The 13607-nt window shown below is 47.0% G+C and overlaps 1 protein-coding gene and 1 pseudogene across 6 annotated transcripts in view; both read right to left on the bottom strand.

Moving 5' to 3' along the window:
- Positions 1 to 13607, bottom strand: part of LOC148038666 (sodium/hydrogen exchanger 1-like) — a 204045-nt gene that overhangs the window by 128661 nt on the left and 61777 nt on the right. The gene's annotated exons all lie outside the window — the stretch shown is intronic.
- Positions 565 to 1865, bottom strand: LOC148038667 (uncharacterized; annotated as a pseudogene).

Raw genomic sequence — 13607 nt, 5'->3', positions numbered from 1 at the left:
ACTTGTCTTGCAATCTTGCAGTTGTCCTCTAGGCTATTTTGGCATGCCACATTTTGCTTCAGTCTAGAGATTAGACTTTATATTTGTAGTCTTTTTTGGGGCAATGAGCATGTTCTTTCAAAGATTAGACTTCAATTTCATATTTATAATCTTTTAAGTTTTTTGGCAATGGGACCATAGACATGTTCTTTTAACTTAGACTTTAAAGTTTAGTTCATTGTTCATTGTTTTATCATTTTTGGCATATGTATTATGGATTTTATTATTTATAATTGAATAGCTTACCTCTTGAGCCTTGTAAGTTGCAATTCAATTTCTAATGAGTAGTTTTAGAATGATGTATGATATCTTAAAGTTAAAACTTAAAATGATTTGTCCTTGTGGATTATATACCTTGGTTTTAAGTTTTAACACTCCAGAGTCCACATGGATTATGAGTGAAATATTAATTTTTTTTCATGAATTTTAATTTTTTAAATGCCGTTCCGGTTCCCTAGGTTTGTCGTTCCCGTCCCCGTCCCCGTTCCCCGTTTCATGTTTCTATGAGTAGATATCCCGCTCCTCCTATGGTATCTGCGGAATGTCACCCACCTTCTCTATATCAATCTTGTCAACATTCACCTGTAAAGGTGAACGAGACAAAGATATATCATATGAGAGGAGATTCAATATGTTTAATGTTCATACATATCACAATTTACAATCCAACTTCCAAGAAAATTAGCAATGTCAAGTGTCAAGGACTCAAGGTTAAAAAGTTAATTATACATAATACTAATCATTACCAATTTACCTGTGAAGGCTCAGGGGACAGAGCGGTCCTCCCAAGAAACTGGAGATTGCAATGGTAAAACACCAAACGATCTAGCTGAGTAGTTGTGAGCTTGTTTCTCTTTTTGGTGTGGAAGAGGGCCCATGTGCTCCAGTTCCTCTCAGCAAGCCCTAAACTACAATCTTGTGAGAGGACCCGAATAGCAATGAGTTTCTATTCAAATTTAAGAGATTGAGGTTAAGTAATTGGCAATTGCTAATATGCATGCCACAAAATCAACATTTGAGTGGACAATAGATTATAGAAATTGTTACCTAGGTTGTATAATGCATTCAATAATTAAGATTCAAAGTATAAAAGTCACCAGTCACATACCAAAGTAGAAGCACAATTGCCGTATTTCTCCCACCAAGAGATAGGTTGAAGCTATGTCTCTCGAAGCCTAGCTATGGGTCGGCCAAAAGGAAGAGAGTGATTGCGGAATGCCAGTAAATCATCCTCTACTCTTCTCATCATATCCATATCATCCCCTATGAGGCGCCTCATGTACTCCATAAAGCCCTCCTCTGACTCCTCGCTAGTGTACTGCTTCTCGCTACGCCAAAGGTGATGCAAGATATGTGCGACAACATGGATTGGTTTATGGAACCAATCCCATCGTGCATTCCACACTGCACGAATCTCATCAACCCTATAGATAAAATAAGTTAAAAACTTAGAAGTTAGAATAATGATCAATCATTAAGGAGTCATTAATACCAAATAATTACATGTGTAAAAGTTAAACAAAAACTTACTTGTCTTGAGACAAAAAGCTGTTGCGAAGCAAGGCCTCACCAATTTTATCCATATACTCGTATAGAAGCCCCAAAGTACTCCCCTCCATATCAGTCATACGCAATACAGTGTAAATAGGAGTGAGACTTTTCATCAATGCCTCTGCCTCAACCCACCAACTCTCATTTAAAAAATTGCACCTAAAAAAAAGAGCCTTTGGAGACTCTCTCTCACTCCATGTGAGCCATTCCTGGCATGTAATGGTCTATATCAAATTTGAACGAACCTGTATCAACCTCTCCAATATAATAAGCATATAAGAAAATCTAATGATGGAGGGTTTCAATAGCTCAAGTGTGCTATTGGCTCGAAATATGCTTGTGACGGATGGCCTCTTCTTCACAAATCTTACTATGCTTGTTGCCGTCTTGAAAATATCATCCACCCAAGATATTTGCCCAACATCTTCGATAACCAAGTCAAGGCAATGAGATGTACATGGAGTCCATACTATGCTAGGAAACTCCTCCTCAAGCATACGTCTCATAGACACACAATTGCTTCCATTATCTGTCACCACCTACATCACATTTTGGACTCCTATGTCCATGATGACCTATTGCATGTGCTCCCAAATGAAAGCTCATGTGATGGTAAGACTTGAGGCAGAGGCATTGATGGCCTTAATGAACATGGTGCCTTTACATGAAGACACCAAAACATTGTAAACATTCCTTCGACGCATATCTAACCATCCATCGCATAATATTGTGCATCCATATTTCACCCATGTCTCCTTTAAGGGCTCCAATTGAGCCTCTATGAATGCTTTATCCTTTCGAAGCTCCCATGTGTATAATGCAACTGCGGATGAACCTTCCCACTCACACCCTATGCGGCTTATTACCCTAATTGTATTCTTCCATTGATGTGTACTGGCCACATTGAAAGGGATAGCACACCGAATAAATAAGCGTATGAGTTCCCTAGTTGCCTCCACAATTGCCTCCTCCTGAAGTCCTGCATGGACACTTGCATCATGCAAGGAGCCCTTTTGCCCACCACCACTAAAAGATGGAAACGCAGTCTTTTTGGACTTGGACCCAATATGGATATGGATGTACTTCTTTTTTATGGGCCACTGACACCTCCGATTTGGCTAGCACCACTAGGCCCACTAGCCTCTCTTTTCCCCACTTGTGCTTCATTAGCCCAATGTGGTGTTGATTCATCCTCTTCTTGCTCAATACCCATACGCTTTCGGCGCTTAAGATGGAGACTTACTATTACTTCTGCCGGCACATTTGTGCAAGGCCCGATGTCTTTCTTCGGAATGCAAGCCAAGTGGTCTTTCATGCGCGTTACATTCCCTAATTTCTCCAATCCACAATAGTTACACCGCCACTTCTTTGATCTGCTGGAGCCCTCGTATCCCTTGATTCAAGTGACGTGCTTCCAATATGGGTTCGGCACCATGATATGATTAGCCTTTAGGAGTTAGGACCTAGATGATGGATTAAAGGAGGAGAAGATTCGAGAAGAAGAAGAAGAAGAAGAAGGAGAAGAAGAAAGAAGAAAAAGAAGAAGAAGAAGTCTCAAGGAGAAGGAGAAGAAGAAGAGCTTAGAGGAAGAAGAAGAGGAAGATAAAGGGAAAGAGAAAGAGGAAGAGGAAGAGGAGGCGGGAACTGGAGGGCCGAGGCAAGAGCTGCAGGTCCGAGGAGGAGGAGGCGAGAGCTGCTCGTGTCCCGCACATGCGAGTCCAAAGTCGGGAAGGAGAACGAGTTTCGGCGCTGGATAACCACCTGAAACGGGCCGCAGGACCACCAAAACGGCAATCCCCCGTTTCCATCCCAGTCCAAAATGACCGGTCCGTTCCGGACGTGCCGAAACACCGTTTCGGGGTACACTGGTCTGCAGCAGCATTCCCCCCAGTATCACAGCAACTACATTGGTAGCCCCCAGCAGTGATGCACAATGGAAACCTCTGAACAGACACCGGAGCATTCTATGAGTGCCCCCCACTCAAACGCCTTGCGCATCGTTCTCTCTGAGAAACAACTCCTTTCCGTCCGTGCCATAGAGCTAGAACGAAAAGAAACAGCAATCTATGGACAAGTCATAGGACACACTCCAGGGCCCAGCTTCGGGATTGGCTCCACTCCACGCTACACATTGGCACAGCCTAGATTGAAGAGGCAAATCTCATGGATCAAAGGATCTTCATGGTTCGACTCACCTCCATGGATACAGCCCGCGAGCTGGTGGATAGCTCACCTTATGTCTACGCAAAGGGGGTCATTTACATGGTTCCTTGGTATAGTGGCTTCACAGTGGAGGAGTTCGCACTCCTCGACAATAGGTTTCCTAGACACTCGGTCACCCTTCTATTCCCGGGACCAGCGATAGAGTACTATCAATTAGTGGAGGACTTTGGACAGCTTTTCGGCACAGTTTTTCCTCCCTCATTCGCGGATGCAGTGATGACACAGCCGCAAGAGTCCCGAAGGTACGCGTGGCTGCAAAAGATACAAAGAACATACCCAAGTTTATTGAGATTGACACAGGCAGATACTCTTTCAGGTAGCAGGTTATTGTGATAGGGCAGCCTGGCCAGTGCATGCGATGCCATGACTTTGGGCATCAGGCAGCAGACTGCACACATTTCGGAGCCAAGGCGGCTAGCTAACAAAACCACAGGTACATGCTGACGGTTTCACACGGGTCCAACAACGACAGAGAGAGAGAAGATAGGGGCGGCCTGAGCCAACCCCTCAGACACAGCAACGGAAGCAGAGACCATGAGGGCGGGCAGCAGGCCCCCGTCAAAACACCCCGTAGCAACCCCCCTCCCCCCCAACTTGTCCGACCCAACAAGATCACAATCCACCCCCACCACCCACTAAGGCGTCTCAGTCCCCCCCCAAACTCCGGATCCCCCAACCCCCATGTCTTCCTCTCTCCCCTCATGGATCCCCCCCGACCCTATCCCACAGCCTCCCCCTTACGGAGCCAATTGCCCCCCCCTCACACCCGCCTCATACGTCCGATCATCCCACCACCCCTTACTCATCCTCTTCTCCACCTTCTCCCCCGCCGATCAGTCTCCTCCGATCCTCACCCAGTACATGTGTCCCCTCCCCTATCCATTCCCCCCTTACATGCCCACATTCTCTCCTCACCAGCAGCCCAGCCCCCCCCCCCCCCCCCCCACATAGCCACCATCTCATCTGGTCCAACCGCATGTCACACCTTCCCTCGACAAGTGCAATTGCTCCCCCAGGAGTTTTTCCGCAGTGGTCCGTGGTCTTATTTAAGAGTTGTGGAGCACAGAGAGTTTCCACTACCTCTGGAGGTGGGGATCTTCGTGGTCCCCAAGTCAAGGAGAGGCAAGGTCCATTTACTTGCACCACCGGATGGACCATACTATGCTTTCTTCTTTCAGACCTCTCATTCAAGAGACTGGTGATAACACTGATAGAGGAGGAAGTGACGGACTAGGCTACAGACCAGATCTCCTAGTGGATGGGAAAAGAAGGGCTACACTTTTTTTCCAGCAATGACCAGGGTGCATGATGGACATTAACTGGTGGGCTGGAGCCGAGGTCCCATATTTGAGCATTATTTTTTGAGCCCCTCCACATTGGAGTTCACCGATGGATGTGATCGAGTGGCCCCTCGCACAGGCTGCCCGCTTCTACCAATGTACAGAGTCAAGAAAATGGAGTTCACCGTCCAAGCCTGCGGCTAAGCGCATTCACATATCCCATAGCTCTTTCTCTTCATCAACAACTTCCACACCAAACAGATGTTTGTTTGGCCAGTCACAGGTTTCCCCATGAGTATACACCTAGCATCCTGAAACGTGAATAGCCTCCGCTACAGTGGGGCACGTGGTTCTAGGAAATTGATTGTTCGGCAGAAGCTACAGCCTGCTCTTGCCGGACGAAATGACATCTTACTTCTGCAGGAACACAAGCTCACCCCCTCCCAAGCCCATCGAGTGAGTAGGGAAGATACTTTGAGGCAGCTCACACACCTACTGGGAGTACTCCATTGGTGCCCACAGCAGGAGTGGAGACGTATGTACCTCTATTGGCCTGAGCCTCACCGCCTGTGTACGAGACCACAGGACGATTGTGGCAAGGAGGGTTTTATGGATCAAACTGGATATAGGGAACTTGTGCCTTGGAGTCCTCAATGTTTATGCTCCTGCTCAAGTTAGGGCACGCAGCACGTTCTGGGTGGAGATCGCAGCAGGACTCCCAGAGGTGGACTCTTGGATTGTTGGAGGAGACTTCAACAACCTAGAGGACTTAGAGGACCAGCAAGGCAAAGGCAGAGATTACCAAGGTATGGTAGGGAAGGAGCAGGAGGCATAGGAGGTCTTCCTCCTCGTAGTGGAAGCACATGATGCTTGGCCAGACCCAGCTTTCCACAAGAGGGAGAGGTCGCTAGACTTCTCTTGGGGATACAAGTGGCTGGGCAGAGCTCTTCTGGAGCGGCTGGATAGGTTCTATGTGGGAGAGTGGGGATGCTCTCGCGGAGGCCACGTAGGGCAGTTGGTTGGCACCACCCTGTCTGATCACTGCCTGATTCTCCTCACTCTTGATGCTCCCGCTTCAGCCCATGGCACATGATCCTGTCAGATCCCCAACTCGATCTACAGGAGGGAGGAGGTGAGGAGGCAGATTCAGCAGCTCTAAACTAGAGAGTAGGCTAGGGGGGACCAGATCGCAAGGGAGGTTGCAAAGGCCTTAGCCAACTCAAGCAAGACCTGCCAAGAGGCAACCCTACAGGCCAGGCAATAGAGTTGGGAGGAGGAGACAGCACTCCAGCGAGACCTAGCAGCCACACAGAGACTACTCCAGGAGGCACTAGGGGATCCCACTCACCACATGCAGAAGATGCACGCACGAGCCGGCCTTGAGGACAAGCGCTCCGAGTTCTTCCGTATCTTAGCAGGCTTTTGGGCGCGAAAGGGGGACACGATGTGCAGGGAATTTTTTCAAATGCATGAGCCTCACACATCAAGATACTAGATTCACAGCCTCTATGATCAGTACGGGAGCATTAGGTCTAGCCCAGATGAGGTGTTGGAGATTGCCACTAACTTCTACAGGCACCTGTTTCAGCAAGAGGTAGTCTCAACCAGAGTATAGCATGTAGACAGTAGGCCTGGATTGCATTCCGCCCCTGGTCACAAAGGACATGGGACGCTCCCTCCTAGACCCTTCATAGAGAAGGAGCTAGCTGAGGCCTTCAATGCAAAGGACGGCAAAAATGCCCAAGAGAGGATGGCCTTTCTAAGGCCTTCTTCACTACCTACTAGGAGGTGGTGAAGGACCCCCTACTACTAGCCTTTCAGGAGATTTTTGGCTCAAGACAGATGCCAAGGAGTTTATCCACAGGTCTTGTAGTCTCCTCCCCAAAGGGGGAGATCAGTTGAAGCTATCCTAGTGGACACCGATCACCTTGTTGTCAGTGGCCTATAAGGCCCTGACTAAGATGATTGGGAGTCAACTCTGCCTCATGCTTCCAGACATCGTTCATGACACTCGGACAGGTTTTGTCTAGGATAGAAGCATCCTAGACAATGTTTTCACTTTTTCGAGGCGACCGAGTGGGCTCAACACAGTGGTCAAGGATTGGCAGTACTCCTCCTGGACTTCGAGAAGGCATATGATAGGGTTGACTAGGACTTCTTAGAGGGCACTATGGCGAGATTGGGTTTCCCTCATGCATAGATCTGCAGGGTTTCGGCACTTTACAGATCGGCCACTAGTAGGGTTCTCATTGGTGGCAGTAGGGGGGAGGAGTTTCGGCTAGAGAGATTTGTCCAGCAAGGCTGCCCTCTTACCCCATATCTGTTCCTACTCATTGCGGAGGCAAGGTCCTATTTCCTCCGCTCACGCAAGTGAGCGGGCTATGTGGCCTGCAACTTCTAGTGAGGGAGGAGACTGAGCTGCTGGACTCACAATATGCAGATGATACCGCCCTTTATGTACAAGATGATGAGTTGATGTTGGAGAGAGTGAGATTAGCTCTAGAGGTATTTTGCAATGCAGCTAGAGCAAAAATCAACTGGCAAAAGTCAGCCTAGCAAAAGTCAGTTGGTTTTCTTACAAATCCGGACTCCAACACAGAGTGGGCTGTCCACCTTAGGTTCAGATAAGTGAGCAGGAGATAGACCGTTCAATATCTAGGGTTGGAGGTGGGGCTCGACATCACTCCTACCCAGCAATTTCTCCTAATTCTTGACTCTATTAGACGGTAGCTAACCTACTGGAGCACTATCCTCTTTTCTTTAGCGGGCCGAGCCCTAGTGGTCAACAACCAAATCCTCCTACTGACGGCTTGGCACATCGCCTCTTAGTGGTGTTTCTCCTCATCTTATGTGATTCAGCTTCGCCGCCTAGTGCGGAATTTTCTCTCGGCTGGCTCAGACGGTTCTAGGGACTCCTGGGCCAAGGTGGCGTCGGCAACCATCATCCGGCATCCATGAGGGAGGGCTTGGAATCATTGACCTAGAGTTCTAGAGCTTGGTCCTTATGGGTAAGCTAGTGGTCCGTGGTCTCACACCAGGTGGGCAGACCTGGAAGGTCCTTTTGCAAGAGGGTCTCCAGGAGTATAGACCAAGGCTTGGTGAGGGTTGGAGGCCATCCTTGAGATGGATCTTCACGACTGCCCAGATCACGCCACCCAGATCGTCCTTCCTCCGCAATTTTCTTCGAGTGTGGCAGGGCCTTCGCAAGGCCCTAGTTCAGAGACCCCCAACATGCCAGGAAGAGATAGACCGCCAGCCAGTGGTCTGGGACCACCAGGTCAGAGATCAGGACAGGATACAGATAGGTGAAAGATCCCACATCCAGTGGGCTGGCTGGGAGGCTGGCCCTGCTCATACTATCAAGACGTGGAGGAAGGTGTATAGGATGGCGGATCAAGAGGGGTTGCAGCGGGCATCAAGATGTCAACAAGGTGCTGAGTTGAGGAGAGAGATTGACTCAGTGATCCCTCAAGAGTGGCTAGATCCCCGATTTCCAAAATCCGGTGGAGCCTGGGGAGGTGTGGGCTGCTAGATTCTCACCAGAAAGTATCCCCTTACAAGTGTTAAGTAGAGTGGGTGGTACCCCCTACGGGACTTTCTTTACCGTGCAGGATGGGGGGCGACTGGCTCTTGATAGAGGACAACAAGATGAGGAGATTGCTGTCCTTTCCTAGAGGAGGATCCATGTGGTTGAACTCCAGGGGAAGGCTGGGCGACTACACCCTTATGTGCCCTAGGAGGAGTTTGGGAAGTGGCACCTTTGGATATGGGAGAGTAGGCCACTTGATGAGTTGGAGTGGAATCCTGGAGAGTGGCTATGGCCGGCCACTGCAGTTGCCAAGAAGCCTCTGAGACTCTTGAAGCACACAACCAAGATTGGTAGACATGTACTGATGTAGGAAGACATGGATTGGGCACCTTCACGCAGCAAATACTGGACAGAGCATAGCATCACAAATGCCTTTCGTCAAAACTTCTGGCGTCGCTTGTGAGACAACTAGATGCCGAGGAGGGCGTCGTATTTCCATTGGCTTTTAGCACATGGGCGTCTAGCTGTTGGGAGTTGGTTGGCCCAGATGCAATAGGATGGAGGTTGTAAACACTGCGCACAGCAGCAGTTGGAAACCCCAAAGCACTGTCTATGGTCTTGCGAGGCGGCATAGCTTGTGTGGAGGGGAGCCTACCACATTCTCCGCCGTATGGAACCCAACCTTGGACGTATCTCGTGGGGGGCCTTTTGCTGGCAAGCAATCAACCAGGGCCGTCACTTCTTGTATGAGGCCGGGATGCAAGACACGATTTTTCTCATCCAGGCTAGGTCTTGTGCAGTGGTTGGCTTGGAGGCTTCACCCATCCACCAAGTATTGGAGCCCATAGCAGAGCGCTCAAAGGTATGGGAGATCATAGGCAGTCTTACAGGATGGCACATTTGAAAAGCACGCTGTCAAGTGGTTTTTGGAGGGGACTACCTTTCAATATATGCGACTTTGGCAGAGCTTTGGACCTCCATCATTGACTCCCTCCATGGCTGGTGGGACTAGGTGCAGGGCAAGTCTCAAGCCCGTCAGGAACTCCATTTTCACTTTCTGCGCACTTGGGGAGGCCATGACCTGTTCTTCATGATGCAAGCGGGAAACCCCAGATGGCAATACACCCCCCCCACCATGGCTTCGTGCCCCCATCTCCCCGCCTTGAGAGGCTTGTATATATGATGGATTTGTGATTTGCATCAGCTCCAGCTAGTTTGTTGAGCATGTGCACTTCGTTTTATTCAACCTTCTGAGTAATATAATTAGCCACACTTTACTTACAAAAAAAATAGTAAAAAAAGCATCAAATGTGACACTTGCTAAGCTTCCCAAAATAGAAAACACAGCTTGCATACTATGGGATACACACAAAACTCATCCCACCTAAGTACGTTTTCAAGCCCCTCAATCATAGGTCTTTGTTTATAAATTAAAGGAACATTTGTTGGGCATTTTTTTCGATATGGCCGATTGGGTTGCCTCATCCAATGGATTCTGAGGTCAATATGCCTATTCAATTGCACGAGCCTCAACTTGTCTCAACAACAGAACATATCTCCTCTTTGATAAAATGAAAAAATGGATTTGCCTAACCCTAGGCCTAAGGGTGAGCTCTTTCTTACCACATAGGAACAGAACACAAAGGAGGCTCCTTGGGCATCTATGGTGAAGCACCATGCGTGTCAAGAATCCCATTTGGCTCTGTATCCACCCCCAACAAATGTTTCTTGGACTTTTCAATAGCAAGGCAAAGGATTGTGGTTCAAGTCTCAGTTGTCTCAAATCCACAAGTAGTTGTGGCCAATAAAATTACTTCAAATTCTACTTTGTAGTTAGATGCTCATGAAAGATTTCTTACTTCAAGGGATGCTCTTCATAATCAATAGTAATAATATCCTTCTTGGACGATAGTTGCTCATATGCAGAGTGAGAACCTTGTGGATGTCATTCGAAATGAGATGGAGAGATTCCAAGCATGCTGCAAAGTGAAAGCACTACAGCAATTGTTTTTACTTAGCTACATATTATGATGTTAGCATTTGTAACTTCCTAAGCTTTTGAAAGCTACTAATCTTCTTGAAATGTTCGACCTTCAAAAGTAGCTCATAAAATCTGCTCGTGTAGTCACCAACTGGCTCGTTTTTTCTTTTCCAAGATGATCCCATTCCATTTTTACATCTCTTTTGAAATGAATAGGAAGAAATTGGTTTTACATCATGGCACATGCAAATAAAGAACCGCCACAATTTTGGGACAGCATGATCCTATTGCAACCCCATTCACCAAGTATGGGCTAAGTTGGTCAAATGTAGAGCTACAAACTTAATCTTTTCTTTTTCTTTATACTTAACATGATCATATAAGATTTGAAATTTAAGAACAAAATTTAGACAAAGATCAAGATTTCATGAACCATCACATACTAAATTTGATCTTCTCTTCAAGTTGTGATTATGACCTAGTCTTCTTCTTCTTATGCCTTCGCCTATGTCTAGATCTTGAGATTGAAGATGATGAAGTGGTTCATAGGAATGAAGATGGAGACGAAACATAGTGACTTCGTCTTTTTCTTCTTATGCCTTGTTCTATGACTGGATCCTAAGGTTGAAGATGTGAAGTGATTAATGAAATGAAGATGGAGATGAGGGTGAAGAATGTTGATGCCTTTGTCGATGGTGAGGTCTTTCATGAGAAGGGTGTGACTCTTCATTACTTGTTAAAGGTCCATCAAGAAAGGCACCAGATGACTTTCCAAAAGAGGATAGGCTTCGATGCTATCTCTTTCTTTGTCTTGAAGTAGAGACGGACCTTTCATTTGTTTCACTACATCTCCTAGAAGTAGTTGGGCTTCTTCATCGGATCCTTTAATTACTATGGCTTTGTCTCCTTGAAGAAAATGGGCTTCTTTTCTTGAATTCTCTCGGTTTCTCAACTCTTTTTACTTTTAGAAGTTGCTCACACATATGCTGATTTTTCTCTTTAAGGCTTTGAATGGATTGAAGAATAGTACTCAACTCTTCAATTAAGATGCTAAGGAAAATATGCTCAAGGCACAAATCCTATGGATTTTGGATTTGTGATACTCAGTAGATAGATTGAAAACCACACGAGAATTTCACTTGGGTGCCTCATGACACTTCTGTGAGATACCTAGGCTGCCATATAGGCCTTGATATTTCTTCAGAGCAGCAGCTAGCACCCGTATACCCCCCCGCGACATGGCACACCCTCCCTCCTCAGAAAACCCCGCTCCAACAACCCCCCCGCACAACATGGCACACCCTCCCTCCTCGGAAAACCCTGCTCCACCGAACCCCCCCACAACCTGGCACACCCTCCGCTCCCAAAAAACCTCGCATCGTGCGGAGGGGGTATCACGTGAAAGCGAGGCAGAGGGAGGGACCGTGCACGACGTACACAAAGACAATCGCGACGAGGAGAGGAGGCATCACATCATGGCAAGGCGAGGGGGTTTGTTAGCCACCATGTGGTATATAACTTCTTGTTGGGCCTTCTCTAGGTCATGCATTGGCCAAGTGAAGCAATTCATTAGGAATTTCAATTGGCTAGGTGGAGATGGTAGTCTTTTGCTTTCTAAGGTAGCTTAAGATGTTATCATCTAACCTAGATCCAGGGGAAATTTAGGGGTTATTGACCCGGATAGTCAAAGTAGAGCACTTATGGTAAAGCTCGTTGTGAGGGGCCTTCCTCCATGCAAGGAGCCATGGAAGAAGCTATACTCTTATGGAGATTAGAGACCATTGCTCCTACTCATGGAGGACTATGGCAACCTAGCACTGATTGGCTATTTCAGCATATCCAAGCTACAGAGCTTGGGAACAAGTTTGAGATTAGATTTGCTACATCTATTATATGGGCATGGAGATAAATATTTACAAGACTTCATCAGATTGACCCAACAAGTATTGAAGAGAAGTTGAGGCAGCCAGTTCTTTTTAATCAACTACTCAAGACAGAGAGAGGCCACACCATTGGAGAGAGGACCCTCTATATTGGGGAGGATCTCTACACAGGTAGCTTCTACAATGCTAGAGTGGTTTTCCTTTCTGGGAATGCCAACCCATATACAGAGACAAACTTCGAGGTGGTATTGTGGGAACCAGTCATAATGAAGAGGATGAGGGAGGTGGTACCCCTTGAATGGAGGAATGACATGGTGATAGATCAGACATGGATAGGGCTCTTTACCAAAGCATGAGGGAGGTGGTACCCCTTGAATGGAGGAATGGATAGGGCTCTTTACTAGAGGAGAGATAGTGTATTTACTTTTTCAATAGAGAAGGATGGCAGACAAGGCGAAAGAATCCGATGCTCTCGACAAAGGATTGGAGTCAACATGTATGGAAGATGGATGAAGACATTGGGCATATAAGAGGAGCCCACTACAAAGAATTTGGTAGGATCCTGGGGAGTGGGTATGGAGAGATCCCACACATAAGTTTAGCGGTTGGTAAATGGCTTCGCTATGGTAGAGACTCTATTCCTCGCACTAGATGTGGGGAGCATGAGGAGAATCAAAGGCATTGCATATGGGATTGCCCATGGTCTTAGGAGTTTTGAAGGAGAGCCCTTAGGATGGTGTTTCATGGCACTACAAATCCTATGATTAAAATGTGGGGGACTGTTGCATGGGTCACTAACAGAGGCCTAGCTTGTGGGTTTGAGGATGTGCAAGGGTGTCAAGCTTATCTCATATCAAGGTAGCTTGTGAGCAAAACTTTCATGGCACATTTCCCACAGACAATATGGACTCAAGGGCATTCTCACAGATAAGAATTCATAGCTAGCATTATTGCTTGGTACACATGGACAGCCACATGTAGCCAAGCTATTGATTTTTTGGACATATCTACTGCAAAGACTCTCTCCATGATCTGGACAGAGATTATGCATAGCCTTCATGGGAGATAGAAGAGAATACACAACAGTTCAAAGCCTATGAAAAAGAGGAGAGTTACTTTTC

The sequence above is a fragment of the Lygodium microphyllum genome, chromosome 3 (genome assembly GCF_053477565.2).
Source record: "Lygodium microphyllum isolate KBCC chromosome 3, Lygodium_microphyllum_v1.1.10, whole genome shotgun sequence".
NCBI lineage: Eukaryota > Viridiplantae > Streptophyta > Polypodiopsida > Schizaeales > Lygodiaceae > Lygodium > Lygodium microphyllum.
This window is presented reverse-complemented; position numbering and strand designations above follow the sequence as displayed.